The following is a 15,248-nucleotide window of genomic DNA, read 5'->3' as shown; positions in this document are numbered from 1 at the left end:
TGTGTAAATCACAAAACCTTTTTTTTAAAAGTTGCGTTCTCGGGTTAGCTGTTAACAATGGTGATTGCTAGACAATACGTTGAAGGTGTTATCCCCCTGTGTTCTCTGTCTATGACCTGATGTTTAGATTGAATCTAATCTAAAAAGTGAGATAACGGAATTTTATATGAACTCATGCAGTTTTTGAGCAAAGTACAATGTAACCCTGTGTGTGTGCGTCTGTCTGTCTGGGGTGGAGGTTGTGAGTGTGAGAAAGTGTGTGTGTGTGTGTGTGTAGTGAGTGCAGAGTGTCTTAAGTCTGTGAGGGGGTGTATGTGTGAGTGTGGGAGTGTGTGTGTCTATAAGGGTGTGTGTGGGTGTCTGTGTGTACCTGTGTCCGTGTGTATGTGAGAGTGTATCTGTAGGAATATCTGTGTGTGTGTGTGTGTGTGTGTGTGTGATCACCTGTAATGTGACATGAACCCAAGGTCCCGGTTGAGGCCCTCCCTATGGGTACCGAACTTAGCTATCAGCCTCTGCTCGGCCACTTTCCTCTGCTGCCTGTCCCAAAGACCGCCTTGGAGGATGGTCACCTCCTTGGAGATGGACATGCAAAAAGAAATCTCACTAGTCCCCAAGTCTTAACTCTCTTCCTTTCCAAAATGTGAGACCTGCTGAGATTTTCCAGCAATTTCATTTGTTGGTTCCGAAACAGAAGATGGGAGTGATCCTGGACCAATCCCGTGCTCTGGGGATGTTTGATTGACCCGTTCACCCAGATCACTTCTGTCCCACTGTGAAACCTCACAATCCTGCCCCACCCCCACCCCTGTTACTGACAAAAAACTCTTCATTCCGTCAACCCCCCATGAGCACACAAGATCATTTTCCGTGTGAATTGTGAAACGTTCAGGGAGAGTTCCCTTCGGTTTCTGTCAGAACGGTCTGAATCACTTCATTTTGGTTCAGGACCATTTGACATTGAGCGGTCACTGTCAGACCCCCCCCCCCAACAAGTCGCCATTCGTGTTGTGTGTCTCTGAGCACTTTGTTTGGTGCACGTTTGGAGTGGAACCTGACGTTTTGAAAGGGACACCATTCATCGTATATTCGGTTGCACTGATAAACTTGTCTCTGGCACTTCCAGGAAAGTGGAGACGGATTTCACTCAGAAACCGAGGTGTGATCAAACACAGTCGGATCGACGTGTCCAAACCAACCCCTACACTGGGTTGCAATACTGCAAGTGGGGCAGAGAGCTGGATTTCTTTAAAGGAGGGAAAGGGCCCATCGTGAGGCTTGAACCTACGGCCCTGAGATTAAGCATCTCATGCTCTACCGACTAAAGTAGCTGGGCCTGGCTCACGATTGATGAGTGTGTCATTTCATACTGAGCATATTTCACCTGGCATTGCAATTTACAAGGATCCAGTTCATTCCTCCCAATCACAAATGTCATCATTCACACTTTCCATTTCTCAGCTATTATTCCTTCAGAACATTATTATCGATTTAACACTTGTCTCTGGATTTAAGAATTAATATAAATATTTTCATATTTTTATCCTCATCTTTGTGTCTCCGGAGTGATTCCCAGTCACTCTGGCAGACGGTAAATCAATTGGGAAATTCCCGAAGGAAACCCAATCATTCCTGTTTGGAGTGTAAGGAATCCCATCTGCTGACGAGACAGAGTCCTCACAGTCAACACTTTCTCTATTCTTCCTGCCAACAACTTTTCCCACTTCTTATTTGCGAGACAGGAGTTTTGTTTATGAAACGTTCCAAGAACAGGAACAATCCTCTGAAGCCGTGTCTAATTTAAAGTGGAATGGTTGTCCCTTTCACACGGGAAGAGCCGTTCCTGGGGAAGGATTTTCCACGTGCTGTGTCCCAGGGCTGAGCAGGAAGCCGCTGATTGAAGCTGCAGTAGCCGCTTTCTGTTGGCAGCGGGGCCTTGGAGAGATTGGGGCCACATCCAGCTGCAGACTCGGGTGAGTTCTCGTGGTTGCAGTGTCGGGACATGGTTGGTCTCAATGCTTGAACTGAAATAATTGAGGCTCAGTGCGAAGGGAGGGCTCGAACCACCAAACTTCCAGCCAAATGCACTGAATATTTGAGACACAGAAACTGGCCATGCAGATATCCGAAAGCAGAGGGGTTGAGGAGGGCCCGACAGCAAGGGCTCACACTGTTTTCAGACTCAGTCGGAATGAGTTGACCTGAGCAGCTGCAAACACAACAACGAAAACGCAGAGTTGCGGCTCTGTTCAACTGCCTGTAGCAGAACAACCGACATTTTGGTAGCGGTGGGATTCAAACCCACGACTCGATAGAGACTGGAGCTTAAATCCAGCGCCTTCGACCACTCGGCCACGCTACTACAGCGGAGCGAAGCGCCAAAATTTCATTACTAGCGTTTCAGCATCGCTTCACTTCAGGAACTAACAGATCGCGCATTCAGTAATGAACGTGGAACAATTTCGAAAATATTTGAAAGGGTTTCCAAGGTTTGCACTGTTTGGACAATAGCACGAAGCTGAATAGACTTCGACAGCTTTCCCTGGATCTTCAGGGCTGAGGAATGGCCTTACAGAATTTTATAAAGACATGAGGCAGACGGACAGAGAAAAGAGTCAGGGAGTAATTTTTCACAAGGCACATGAGTTCAAAGCGAGATAACATTGGTTTAATGTGAGAACAGTAGCATTTAAAGGGAATGTGAGGGACACGTGTTTTGAACACAGACATTTCCGTGTGTACAGAATCAATTGCCATATTTAGGGGCAGATACTGGTGTGCTCACAACATTTCAAAGGCATCTGAAAGGGTTCGGAGAGATAAGGGACAAATTTTGGCAAATATTGGTTAGATTAATTTCGGTTATCTGTTTAGCAGTGGCAAGTTAGATAGCAGGGTCTGTTTCCGTGTTTGGCAACTCTGAGACGCTCCAGAAGCTGACACCAGCTTGAATTGATCATTTGATAAAAAAAAACGCGTGCTGTTTGTTACTCAGTGCGTTTGGCGATTTTTCCTGGAGGGTGGAGTTTGGACTGAAGAAAAATACCACACAAATTGTGTGACCCCCTCAGCACTCGAGCGAATCCAAAAACTGACAGCTCTTAGCGTGGAACAGAAGCAAAACAGAAAAGGCGGACCCATTGCCAGACACACTGACATGCTGACTTTGAGGGAGTGCGATTCGTCTATGTCATGTACTGCAGCGAGACAATTCCAAACCGTGCTTCCAAACATACTGCAGCTTTAATGCATTGTCAAGTCCCAGAAAGTGCTCAAGTAACATCCAACAAAACAGAACCACAATGAACCATGAGAAGTGAAGATGACCAATTCCATTCTTGATTAAATTGGGTCAACAATGCGCTGGTCCCTCCATCTGATGGAGAGGACCAATCCCCAGCCGCCCTGACCAGGACAGGAATGAAGGAATCCAGAGAGCTATAACAACGTTTCACACCGTGATTGCCCACCGTTTCACCACAGAAACACAAACCGGCGAGCAGATTCAGTGTAGGATCTGGTTTCACATCAGCAATGAAATATCAATCCCCACTCACTTTCAGGGAAAACGGTGCCCACCGTAAATTGTCTGGAATATGAATACTCAGCGCAGTCTGTTTGGTCCCCGGGTTATACTGCTGTACAGACTTTCATACGGACAAAGTCCTTTTCAAAGGGAGTGTTTGTGGCTGTCCATATGGCAATGGCAGCTGTTGCCCTCGCTCTCACTGCCGTTCCTGGCCGTGTACGGGTTGGTATCCTCACCTTGTTCCTGGGGGTTCAGGGTACAATACTCTGCTGCAGAAAACCGGAGCGTTTTGGAGCAGAAAGATGTGGATCCCGTGTGCCTCCTGGAATTGTCGTGCCCCAGTGATTAAGGAGATGGGTTAGTAATCCATTAATGTGTCCCCATGCAGGGTCGAAATCTGCCGACTACATCTTGAACGACCCCCTGCAGGGCACATTCTCGCTCAAACTTCTGCAAGTCAGGCCAATCATTTGATTAGACATAGGCTGCTCGAGTTCTCAAACAGAAATATCCCACACTCCAACCGTTGTATTTGTTTCTGTTTTCACAGATACTGCCAGACCCATCGAGCTCCTGCAGTATTCTCTGAATGTACTGCGCAGAAGTGCTGCTTTTTATTAGATTCCTTTAATCCCAGTCCCTCTGTTCACTGCCTCTGGTCAGGGGCAACACTTGCTCCTGCCCGTCAAAGTGCCCATGCCCACGGTTCCCACTCCCATCATTATAAACAGCCGCAGGAAATTGCTGGTTAACCATCTTTACTCCAAAGGGAAACTCACCAGCCTCGGGAATCTCTCCACAAAACGGGACTTCTCATCCCTGGACACGGTGTAAGACAGAGGATGGTGAAGAGATTTTGGGAAAATATTGTCAGTTGGCAGGTGCACAAATGTTAAAGGCGGCTCCCGTATAACACAGTTTCCAGCTTTGTGAATCTTCGGGAACTCTTTGGGAAATGGAATCAGAGGAGAATGAAGAAGGGTGAACTGTCCGGCTGAGCAGAAACAGTCAAGACACCTTCCCCTTCTTTAAGAGGACACCACATGAACTGATCGGAGACATTGAAAGAATTCTCGTTCCTGTACATGAGGAATACAAATCTCATCTGGACTCTAGATCAATGAAATAACTCGGGACCACACAAGTCACTGGGAGGCTCGAAGGGAGATGGTCCCGATTGGAGGAGAGCTGGTTCCCAGTGACATGGGTGTGTCTGTAGTGGGTGGGATCAGACTGTTCCCATTCGTCATAATGAATGTCTCAGTCTATATTCTGGCAAAGTAAAACTGATAGAGGACAGTTGTCATTCTGGGAAGGGCAGACTGAAGTGGGCAGTCAGTCACAGCCTGCTTTAGAGGATCGTACAAGGTGTGAGGTTAGAAGTTTCAGCGCATTCGACTGTTAAATGAAAGGTTCCAGGTTCAAGAGCCCCCATGGCGACAGCGATGGTTGTTCTTGCTGCATCTGTTTTGGATGCTGCACAGTTTCGTGTGTCGAGTGGGGTCAGGAAAATGTTCTCCAAACGGAACCCTTTCGTGTGAGGATCCACAAAGAAGTTTCTGCATTGCTTTAATGTTTCATGTAAAGAACTGTGGATTCTTGGAATCTGAAGCAAAAACAGAAGCTGCTGTCGAATCTAACGGGTTTGGCAGGATCTGTGGGAGATTACCGAGTTCTGATGAAGTTTTGAAATGTTGTCTCTGATTTTCTCTGCATCGATGCTGTAAGATCTGCCGAGTTTCTCTTGCAATTCCTGCTCTTGGTTTTAAATGAATGTCCGTTCCTTCTATCAGGATGATACAACCAGACCCACCATGCACCAAAATGTAACGCTTTTCCAAACTGTGAAGTGACTGGATTCAAACCAACCCGATAATGATTCACTCTTCCTCAGCTCCACAATGAGAGACACCTGGAAAATGAAGAGGACAGTCTGGTTCTGGAATCGTCGATGCGTATTTAAGGCAATGGACTTGAAATTCATTTGGCTTTCCCCTCACAGCCTGGAATTCTACCGGTTACGATTCAGTAATGTCAACAAATAAAAAGGGAGATTACACCCTGTCTTCTTCTTTCACATACAAAACACAGGAGACGGGAAAAAAGACATTTCAGACAGGTTGGGAATTGGGGCAATCTCCAACCCTCTGCCTTTCAGGGTACAACACACAGAAATCCCCAGAGAAAGTTGAGGCATTATGAGTTGAACAATTCCATCCCGACTTTATTGGAGCTACGAGCCAACCGTTGGAAAACGAGATGAAAACAGTCAGGGGCCAGTCTTCGACTGGTGCAGACTTGATGGGCCAAAGGGCATTTTCTGTGCTGCAGACCTCTTTGACCAGCTGCGGTGAGCTGGTCGGAGAAACTGGCGGATGGGAAGCATATGGAACGGGACTAATCCTGAGCCCTCTGTTTGTTTCCATCTGTGGGTAAATATGAGGTTGAGTTCCTCGGCGGTGTTACAACATCATGTGACCATGTCCCCAACTTCAGTCCCTTTGTTGGGTCATTTAAGATCACAGGGAGAATCCCATTTAGATTCACCCTGGTAACATCAGAAACGCAGGTTTATGGGAACTGGGACTAGAATAGATGGAAGTCCAATGACCCGCACTGCAGATGGGCCAAAAGGTCTTTTTCACGCTGTAAAAATCGAAAGAAAGGGAGAAACCAATCTGCAGCTAAAATAACCACAGATGGAAAAACAAAAGCAGTTTACTGATGAAAACACACTGTGCCTCTTCTTTTTGCTTTCCCTGTTAGCCTCCTGGTGAGGATTCAGTTTTCTCACTGTTGCAGCAAGTGGAGTTTTCCTCGTCCCATTAATCGTGGGGTCAGCCTTCCCGAAGTAGGGAATGAAGTATGGAGCTGACAATTGATCAAGTGTTGTCCCATACTTAATGCAGAGTAACTTTAAACAAAGCACTGCGAATGCTGGAATTCGGAATCAGAAACGGAAATTGACAGAGAAACTCGGCAGACTTGGCAGCATCTGTGGAGAGAAACAGGTTTAATGTTTCAGATCGAGAGAAACAGGTTAGTTATGCATTTTTCTTTTTTTAATGCTAGAGTAATTGTCAGTTTTACTACGCAAATCAGCATATTTATCAGAATATTATATTCGCCAAGAAATGTCAACTTTCTGAATGTCAACCGAGCTTTCCGGGTGTAATGCTGATTCCGTTGCCTTGAGCTGGTGAAACGCTGTCCTTCAATTGTTCTTTTTTATTCCCCTTTCTGTCAGTGAGCACCCATTTTAAATGGAGTGTCTCTATTTTCAGTCTCTCCCTCAATATGCGTCTCTATGTGTCTATCATTTCCTCTGTGTATCCACCTCACTCTCTTCCACATTCTCCCACACTCTGTCGATCAATATCCCTTATTTTCCATTTCTGCTCTTTGAAAAGTCTGACATTCGGAGATAGTTTGAGAGTAGACCTACTAATGGGCTTTCCCCGCCCCTGACTAGAGTGTGTAGAACTGTACTCACATTCTCCAGGTAGAGTCTATGTCACTGAGGCCTGAGGTAAGGTGACATATCTACACTCAAAATATGATGAGCTTTTACAATTCTTAATAGAATTCATAATCCACCAAACAAATCAATTTCACCCCAATTATACGATTTAAGTGAAGTCTTTGCTTCAATTGAACGAATGAATGGTGACAGTAGAAAATGAGGGGGATCATCTTGCAGTGTGTGTGCCATTCCCACAACATTGCTGGGATATCTGCAGTGTCTTCTGCCTCACCTCGTTATTCCCAACAAAGTGGGAATGAAGGAGGGAGAATAAAAGTGGAATTAGAAAGATCGAGCATTGACTGATGGGGCCACAAGAGACGGCAGGACGTGGTAACATGAAATACCAATGGGCTGAGCTCAAACACCAGAAGGATGCTGAGCTGTCTCTTTCGGTATGGTGGGTCAACACAATGGCATTTACGGGATGGTTAAGCAACGAACCTTCAATATACAGGACATGCAAGGACAGGATTTGACACCGTCCTGGTCTGGTTATTACCAGGCGCTTTAACTAATTAATCCACGGCGACAGCGCAGACACTGCTCTCCAAATCCAGATCTGCAGTTCATTAACTATTCAATCAGAGTAACTCGGACATTTGTTTCGGGTTGAAAGTTGCTCGGTGAGAATTTAAATCAGTCTCCCCTTATACAGAAAAGAATAGTTCACAGCTGGACATTCCCCAGGGATAATGCACAGAAAGAGGCAATCTCTTCTTGCGTTGGGTTCAAACTGATCCCTCCATATTCATTAAACTGACAGGATAAAGAGGATGTGTTCATCCTCCTGGAGCCCATGAACTGCGTTAATATGTACCGAGGGAATATCCCCCCAAGAGAACAGGGTCATTGTGGTGAATGGATCAGGAGTGTTGTGTGAGTCAGTACAAACAGTGGGCGGTATAGGCTGATCTTTTAGGTCTAACATTGAGCCTTGCTCCACCAGCTCCTCTCTCACTTACTGATTCAATCCTTCCAGTCGTCTTTACCTTTCATTTTATTTCAATCACCCTGCTCCACGGAGCTACAGCCTTGATACTGTTAGGGAGGGAGTTCCAGGATCTAGACCCAAAAGCACTGTAGGAGCAGCAAGATATTTCCAACTCAGAAAGGCGAGATCCTAGATGGGTGATTTGTGGTTACAGTTCTTTCGTGTATCTGTTGCTATTGTCCTTCTAGATAGATGTAAACAATCACTGGGTTGGTCTGGGTCTGTGTTCTGTGAGGAAGCAGGAGTTTGTTTTCAATAAGATAACTCACAAGCAGAGCAATAAATCTTCATTTCCTGACTGGGAATTGTATCCCGGTCTGGGCATTACAAACTCAGACTCCGAACCATTGACCCTACTGAAGCTGACAGTAACACTTGTGACCTGATCTGTCCAGACTCTGTACATGATCTTCACGTCATCATCATCTTCAGCAGCAATGTTTCTCTCTCTGAGTTTCCAAACAATTCATATTGCCGCCCTGGTTTCAATGTGAAGAAAGCGGAACTGTGCTAACCTGATTTACTGCAGGAAGGTACAGAACAGTTTGATACTAAAAGCAACTCGTTTTGAGGCGTTGATCTGCAGTGATGGGGCGGCCCCAATAAATCCTTCGTTCAAATCGTCTGATTCCAAATTCCATGTTGGAAATGACCAGAGGTTTCTCGCTGAATTTGTTCAGGACCTTGACTGGAAGTGACACTAAATCCAAGTATGAAAGTACATTTCAGTGGAGTGCATCATAAGATAGCGCAGTGACTATGAATAAAATGCTGGAGACGTCCAGCAGAAGAACAGGCGACACAGAACCAGGTACCTGAGGACAAATGTATTTGCTTTGCCATTGAAAGGCCCTGTTACACAAAGTGGGTTATCTTTGCTGGTTGATCACCTTATGAATGTTGTTTCCCAGATCTCTATGTTTACATCACATATGGAAAGGTGTCCAGCGTGTGCGTGTGCATCCGACTAGTGAAGCAATAGATAAAACATCTGACTTTGAATCAGACGATTGTAGGTTTACATCCTACATGTCTCGAGTGTAACGTGTTAGTTCAGCCAATTGCATGTTGTCAGTTGCTATTTCCTTAGGTTTTTTCGAGCTGCAGGGATTGGATCAGTCTGTATTCAAATGGAATGTTGCTTTTGGGTCTATTACAGCTCAATGTCAGAGAGGTGTATGGCTGGTCCTGTTTTGTCAGGTTCTGAGGATCTGAATGGTTTGGATCAGTGTGTTGTTGAATTTAAAACTTGCATTTAGGTCGATTGTCCATTTTAAATTCCAGCTCTGCTCCACATCTCTCATTGCCTGTCAAACTGGAGAGTGTTCCACCTAAAGCTGCCTTTGTCAGAGAAGCTGTTGTGTGGAGCAGAGAGAGGAAGTGAAGCACAAGGAGCTGGTATGGTCCTGAGAAATCTGTTCCTCCCGGGATATGTTTCTGTGTGTCTCCCTCTGTGGGTGAAAATGGGGTTCAGGTCCTCAAGGTGGTTCCAACACAGTGTGACCATGTCAAACCTCAGTCCCATTGTGTCATTTAAATTCACAGTGAGAATCGCGTTGATATTTGCTCTGGAAACATCAGTACACATAACATTTTGAGCCAAAACTGGGAACTGCGACTGGAATACATGGATGCCTGATGAGCTGCAATGTACGATGGGCTGAACGGTCTCTTCCCACTCTGTGAAAGCTCGAAGGCAAGGAAGACCTAATCTGCAGCAAGACCGATCAGAAATGAAAAGGCAAAAGTGTTTTCATTCTGAATAAATGCAAGGGTGCCTTCTGCCTTCCCTTGTAGTCTAGTAGCCAGCATTTGGCGCTCTCGCCTCCGTGACACGGGTTCTATTCCCTGTCAAGGAATGCGTGCTTTGTTCTGCACACACATCGTGGTAAGAATATTTCTGACCACTTTTCCAAAGCTGGAAGGACATCGGTTTTATGCCAACCGTTTTAAAGTTGAACAGAAAACCAAGAGCTGTAAATGTTGGAAGTCTGAACCAAAAACAAGAATTGACGTGCAAACTGAATAGTCCTGGCAACATCTGTGGAGAGAAACAGAGACAATGATTCACAACGACAGAACCAGATTAGTTCTTCATTTCTAGACCACAATGCCGGGATAATGGTCAGTTTTATCGGTCGAATGAGAATAGTTATCAAAGTACTGTTGTTTTTGTCAGTTAGCAGCCATGTCGACCCGAGATCTGATTCTTTCAGGGTCTCCCTCAAGATGGGTCCCTAATTTTCTGTCTTTATCTCTGTGTATCTCCCTCACCCTTTATCATATTCTTTGACCCTTTATTTGCCAGTATCCCTCATTTCCCATTCCTACTCTATGAAAAGCCTGACGTTCAGCGATAGTTGGAGAAAGGAGCTTCTGAGAGGTTTTCTGGAACCTGGCAGGAATCTGTAAAACTTGGCTCACATTCTACGGATAATACGTCTGCCACTTGGATGTGACATAAGGAGCCATTTCTTCCTCAAAATATTGTAACCCTTTCGAAATTAAACTTGCATTCCTTATCCATTAGAAAATAAACTACAACAAAGGAGAATATGGAAGCATTAATGATGCTGTAAAATGAATGAATGGCGACAGCAGAGAATAAGACCGTAAGACCATAAGACATAGGAGTGGAAGTAAGGCCATTCGGCCCATCGAGTCCACTCCGCCATTCAATCATGGCTGATGCGCATTTCAGCTCCACTTGCCAGCGTTCTCCCCGTAGCCCTTAATTCCTCTAGACAACAAGAACCTATCAGTCTCGGCCTTGAAGACATTTAGCGTCCCGGCTTCCACTGCACTCCGTGGCAATGAATTCCACAGGCCCACCACTCTCTGGCTGAAGAAATGTCTCCGCATTTCCGTTCTGAAATGACCCCCTCTAATTCTAAGGCTGTGTCCACGGGTCCTAGTCTCCTCGCCTAACAGAAACAATTTTCTAGCATCCACCTTTTCAAAGCCATGTATTATTTTGTACGTCTCTATTAGATCTCCCCTTAATCTTCTAAACTCCAACGAATACAATCCCAGTATCCTCAGCCGTTCCTCATATGCTAGATCTGTCATTCCAGGGATCATCCGTGTGAATCTCCGCTGGACACGTTCCAGTGCCAGTATGTCCTTCCTGAGGTGTGGGGACCAAAACTGGACGCAGTACTCCAAATGGGGCCTAACCAGAGCTTTATAAAGTCTTAGTAGTACATCTCTGCTTTTATATTCCAACCCTCTTGAGATAAGAGACAACATTGCATTCGCTTTCTTAATCACAGACTCAACCTGCATGTTTACCTTTAGAGAATCCTCGACTAGCACTCCCAGATCCCTTTGTGCTTTGGCTTTATTAAGTTTCTCACCATTTAGAAAGTAGTCCATTCCTATATTCTTTTTGCCAAAGTGCAAGACCTCGCACTTGCTCACGTTAAATTCCATCAGCCATTTCCTGGACCACTCTCTCAACCTGTCTAGATCCTTCTGTAGCCTCCCCACTTCCTCAGTACTACCTGCCTGTCTACCTAACTTTGTATCATCGGCAAACTTCGCTAGAATGCCCCCGGTTCCCTCATCCAAATCATTAATATATAATGCGAACAGCTGTGGCCCCAGCACCGAACCCTGCGGGACACCGCTCGTCACCGGCTGCCATTCTGAAAAAGAACCTTTTATCCCAACTCTCTGCCTTCTGTTAGATAGCCAATCCTCAATCCATCCCAGCAGCTCACCTCGAACACCATGGGCCCTCACCTTGCTCAGCAGTCTTCCGTGTGGTGTGAGGGTGACCCACTCGTGGTTTCTGTGCCATAACCACAACATCCCACAGCCTTTCTGCAGTGTCTGCTGCCTCACCTCATTATTCCCACCAAACCTGGAATGAAGGAGGGTGAGTAAAAGTGGAGGAGAAGAAGGAGTGCTTTTGGAACAGCAGCAAGAAACTCCAGGTTGGTGTATTGGTTCGGAAGGACAACATGCCCTGCTGGAACTAAACCATGAAAAAGGAGTGGGTTTGCCAAACCATAACAGGCTCGAACTCAAACAGGAAGCTGAGTCCCTTCATCAGTAACACGACACTTAATAAAAGGTGAACCTACGACCCTTCAAGACAACAAGTGGGCGCAGCTGTGATTGGACCCTATGGTCAGCTGCTTACCAAGGAGGGGTTTTAAATAACTAAGGGACGGCCATATGTGCAGTTCCTTAACCACAGGACCACAGTAACTCGGAAATACATTTCTGTATTAATATTGCTCAGTGTGATTTGCAATCAAACCCCGCTTTTGCAAAACCAGACATTTCACGATTGAACATTCTTCAATGCAAAGGCACATAAAAGGGCAATCTTCTCTTACATTGGCTTCAAACAGATACTTGTAACTGTTTAAACTGACAGGACAAAGGGGACGGTTTTCATCCTCTTGGGGAGTATTGATGGATTTAATACACACAGAGGTAATCTCACACGAAGAGGAATAGTGTCATTGCCACGAATTGCCCAGGAATGGTGTGTGAGCCAATGTAAACAGTTTGCAGTAAAGGCTGACCCATTAGCAGCGACACTGAGCCTTGCACCACCAGATCCAGACTCACTTCCTGCCTCATGCCTCCCAGTCCTCATTGTCATTCACGTCAATTTCACTTCCCTGCTCCACTTCTCAACTTACTACCGATCTCCTGCAGGTGTCCGATTGGAACCTACCACTGTTAGAAACGCATTCCTGGGATAAAGATATCACTCAATGCAATAGGACTCGCTGTCCATCCCTAAATCCCCCAGAGATGGAGGAGATGAGTTGCTTTTGTGAACCATTGAACTCCTTTACACGGAGTACAGCCATTATGGTGCAAGTGCGGGATTTCCTGGATTTACACCCAGAGACACTGAAGGAACACCACCATATTCCCAACTCAGGAAGGTGAGATGATTGGAGGGAGATTTGAAGGGGTCACTATCGTATCTGTCTGCTGTCATTGTCCTTCCACATGGTTCAAGTAATCACTGGGCTGATTCTGGAGGGATCCCGGTCTGTCTTCTGTGTGGAACGGGGAATGCGTTTTCATTCAGACAATTCACATGAAGAGAATTAAACCTTCAGTCCCTGAATGGGAACTGTATCCATGTCTGGACGATACAAACTTTGACTCCTCAGCACGGGCCCCCGGTAATGCCGACAGCATCCAAAGCGACCTGAATTGTACACATCCTTGTGCCTGTCCATCCCTTCACAACCACCTTCGGCAACAAAGTTTCTCTCTTCAATTTTGCAAATGCTTCATATTATCGCCTTGTGTTTCACAGTAAAGAAAGAGGAGCTGTGGTAATCTGATGTCCGTCAGTAGATGTAATGCAGGAATGTACAGAACAGGTTGACGCGGGCAGAGACCCGTTTTGAGGCGTGAGGTTGCAGTGAAGGATTTCCACCAATAAAAGGCGCTGTTCATCTCGTCTGATTCTCCATCCAGGGATTCAAACCAACAGAGGTTTCTCGCTGGACTGGTTCAGGATCTTGACTGGAAGAGGCCATGACGCAAGGTATGAAAAGATATTTCACTGGAGTGAATCAAAAAATCCCGGAGTGACTGTGAATAAAATGTTGGCAACATCCAGCAGAGGCGCAGGCGACCCTGAAGCAGGTACCTGAGGGTAAATATGTTTCCTTGGGCATTGAAAGACATTGCTTCACGGAGTGGGACATCCGATGGGAAACAGTGACGATAATTATTTTTACTGATTGTTCACCTTGTGAATACTGTTTCCCCCGATGTCCATGTTTCCATTTCATATCGACTCCATGTCGTACCTCCGGCTGCCGTTGGGACACTGACATCATGGATAATGTCTCTGACTTTTGGTGGTTCGAATCCTTCCTGATTTGTGTGCAATGTGCTGCAGGGATTGGATCTGTGGGTCACGAATTTGGGAGTATTGTACCTCAATGTGCGACAGAGTTTGAGGAGCTGCAGACTTTGGATCAGTGTGTTTTCAAAGTTGAAAGTTGCACTTGAGGCAATTGTCCATTTTTAATTCCAGCTCATCGCAACATCTCTTATTGTCTGTAAAACTGGCTTTAGTTTCACCTAAAGCTGCCTTTTGTCGGAGAAACATGTGTGTGTTGTGTGTGTGTGGGGGGGGGGGGGGGGGGGGGGTGGAGGGGTGCGGGGGGTGGTGGTGGTGGTGTCTTAATTAGGTGGAGAGCGGTACTGAAGCACAAGGAGCTGGTATATTCACTAAACCTCTGCCCTCCTTCCCCCCACCTCCGGGCATGTGTGTGTGTGACTCACTCTATGGGTGAAAATGTGAATGGGTTGCTCGACGGGATTTCACTTCAGTATGACGGTGTATAACTCACTCCCATTGTTGTCTCGTTTAAGATCACAGGGATCTTCCTCCTGTATTATAGAAAATAAAGGAGCTGGAGCAGCGTCACTGCTTCCACCTGTATTATAGAAAATAAAGGAGCTGGAGTAGCGTCTCTGCTTCCTCCTGTATTATAGAAAATAAAGGAGCTGGAGCAGAGTCACTGCTTCCTCCTGTATTATAGAAAATATAGGAGCTGGAGCAGCGTCACTGCTTCCTCGTGTATTATAGAAAATAAAGGAGCTGGAGCAGCGTCACTGCTTCCTCCTGTATTATAGAAAATAAAGGAGCTGGAGCAGCGTCTCTGCTTCCTCCTGTATTATAGAAAATAAAGGAGCTGGAGCAGCGTCACTGCTTCCTCCTGTATTATAGAAAATAAAGGAGGTGGAGCACCGTCTCTGCTTCCTCCTGTATTATAGAAAATAAAAGAGGTGGAGCAGCGTCACTGCTTCCTCCTGTATTATAGGAAATAAAGGAGCTGGAGCAGCGTCACTGCTTCCTCCTGTATTATAGAAAATAAAGGAGCTGGAGCACCGTCTCTGCTTCCTCCTGTATTATAGAAAATAAAAGAGCTGGAGCAGTGTCACCTCTTCCTCCTGTATTATAGAAAATAAAGGAGCTGGAGCAGCGTCTCTGCTTCCTCCTGTGTAATAGAAAATAAAGGAGCTGTAGCAGCGTCGCTGCTTCCTCCTTTATTATAGAAAATAAAGGAGCTGGAGCAGCGTCTCTGCTTCCTCCTGTATTATAGAAAATAAAGGCGCTGGAGCAGCGTCACTGCTTCCTCCTGTATTATAGAAAATAAAGGAGCTGGAGCAGCGTCACTGCTTCCTCCACTATTATAGAAAATAAA

General features: G+C 45.7%; 1 non-coding gene across 1 annotated transcript; it reads right to left on the bottom strand.

The window, feature by feature from the left end:
- Positions 1–2,280: 2,280 nt before the first annotated feature.
- trnal-uaa (transfer RNA leucine (anticodon UAA)) lies at positions 2,281–2,362 on the bottom strand. The gene has a single exon. It is a non-coding gene; the product is annotated as a tRNA-Leu (tRNA).
- Positions 2,363–15,248: the final 12,886 nt, after the last annotated feature.

The sequence above is a fragment of the Chiloscyllium punctatum genome, chromosome 30, assembly GCF_047496795.1.
Source record: "Chiloscyllium punctatum isolate Juve2018m chromosome 30, sChiPun1.3, whole genome shotgun sequence".
Classification (NCBI taxonomy): domain Eukaryota; kingdom Metazoa; phylum Chordata; class Chondrichthyes; order Orectolobiformes; family Hemiscylliidae; genus Chiloscyllium; species Chiloscyllium punctatum.
This window is presented reverse-complemented; position numbering and strand designations above follow the sequence as displayed.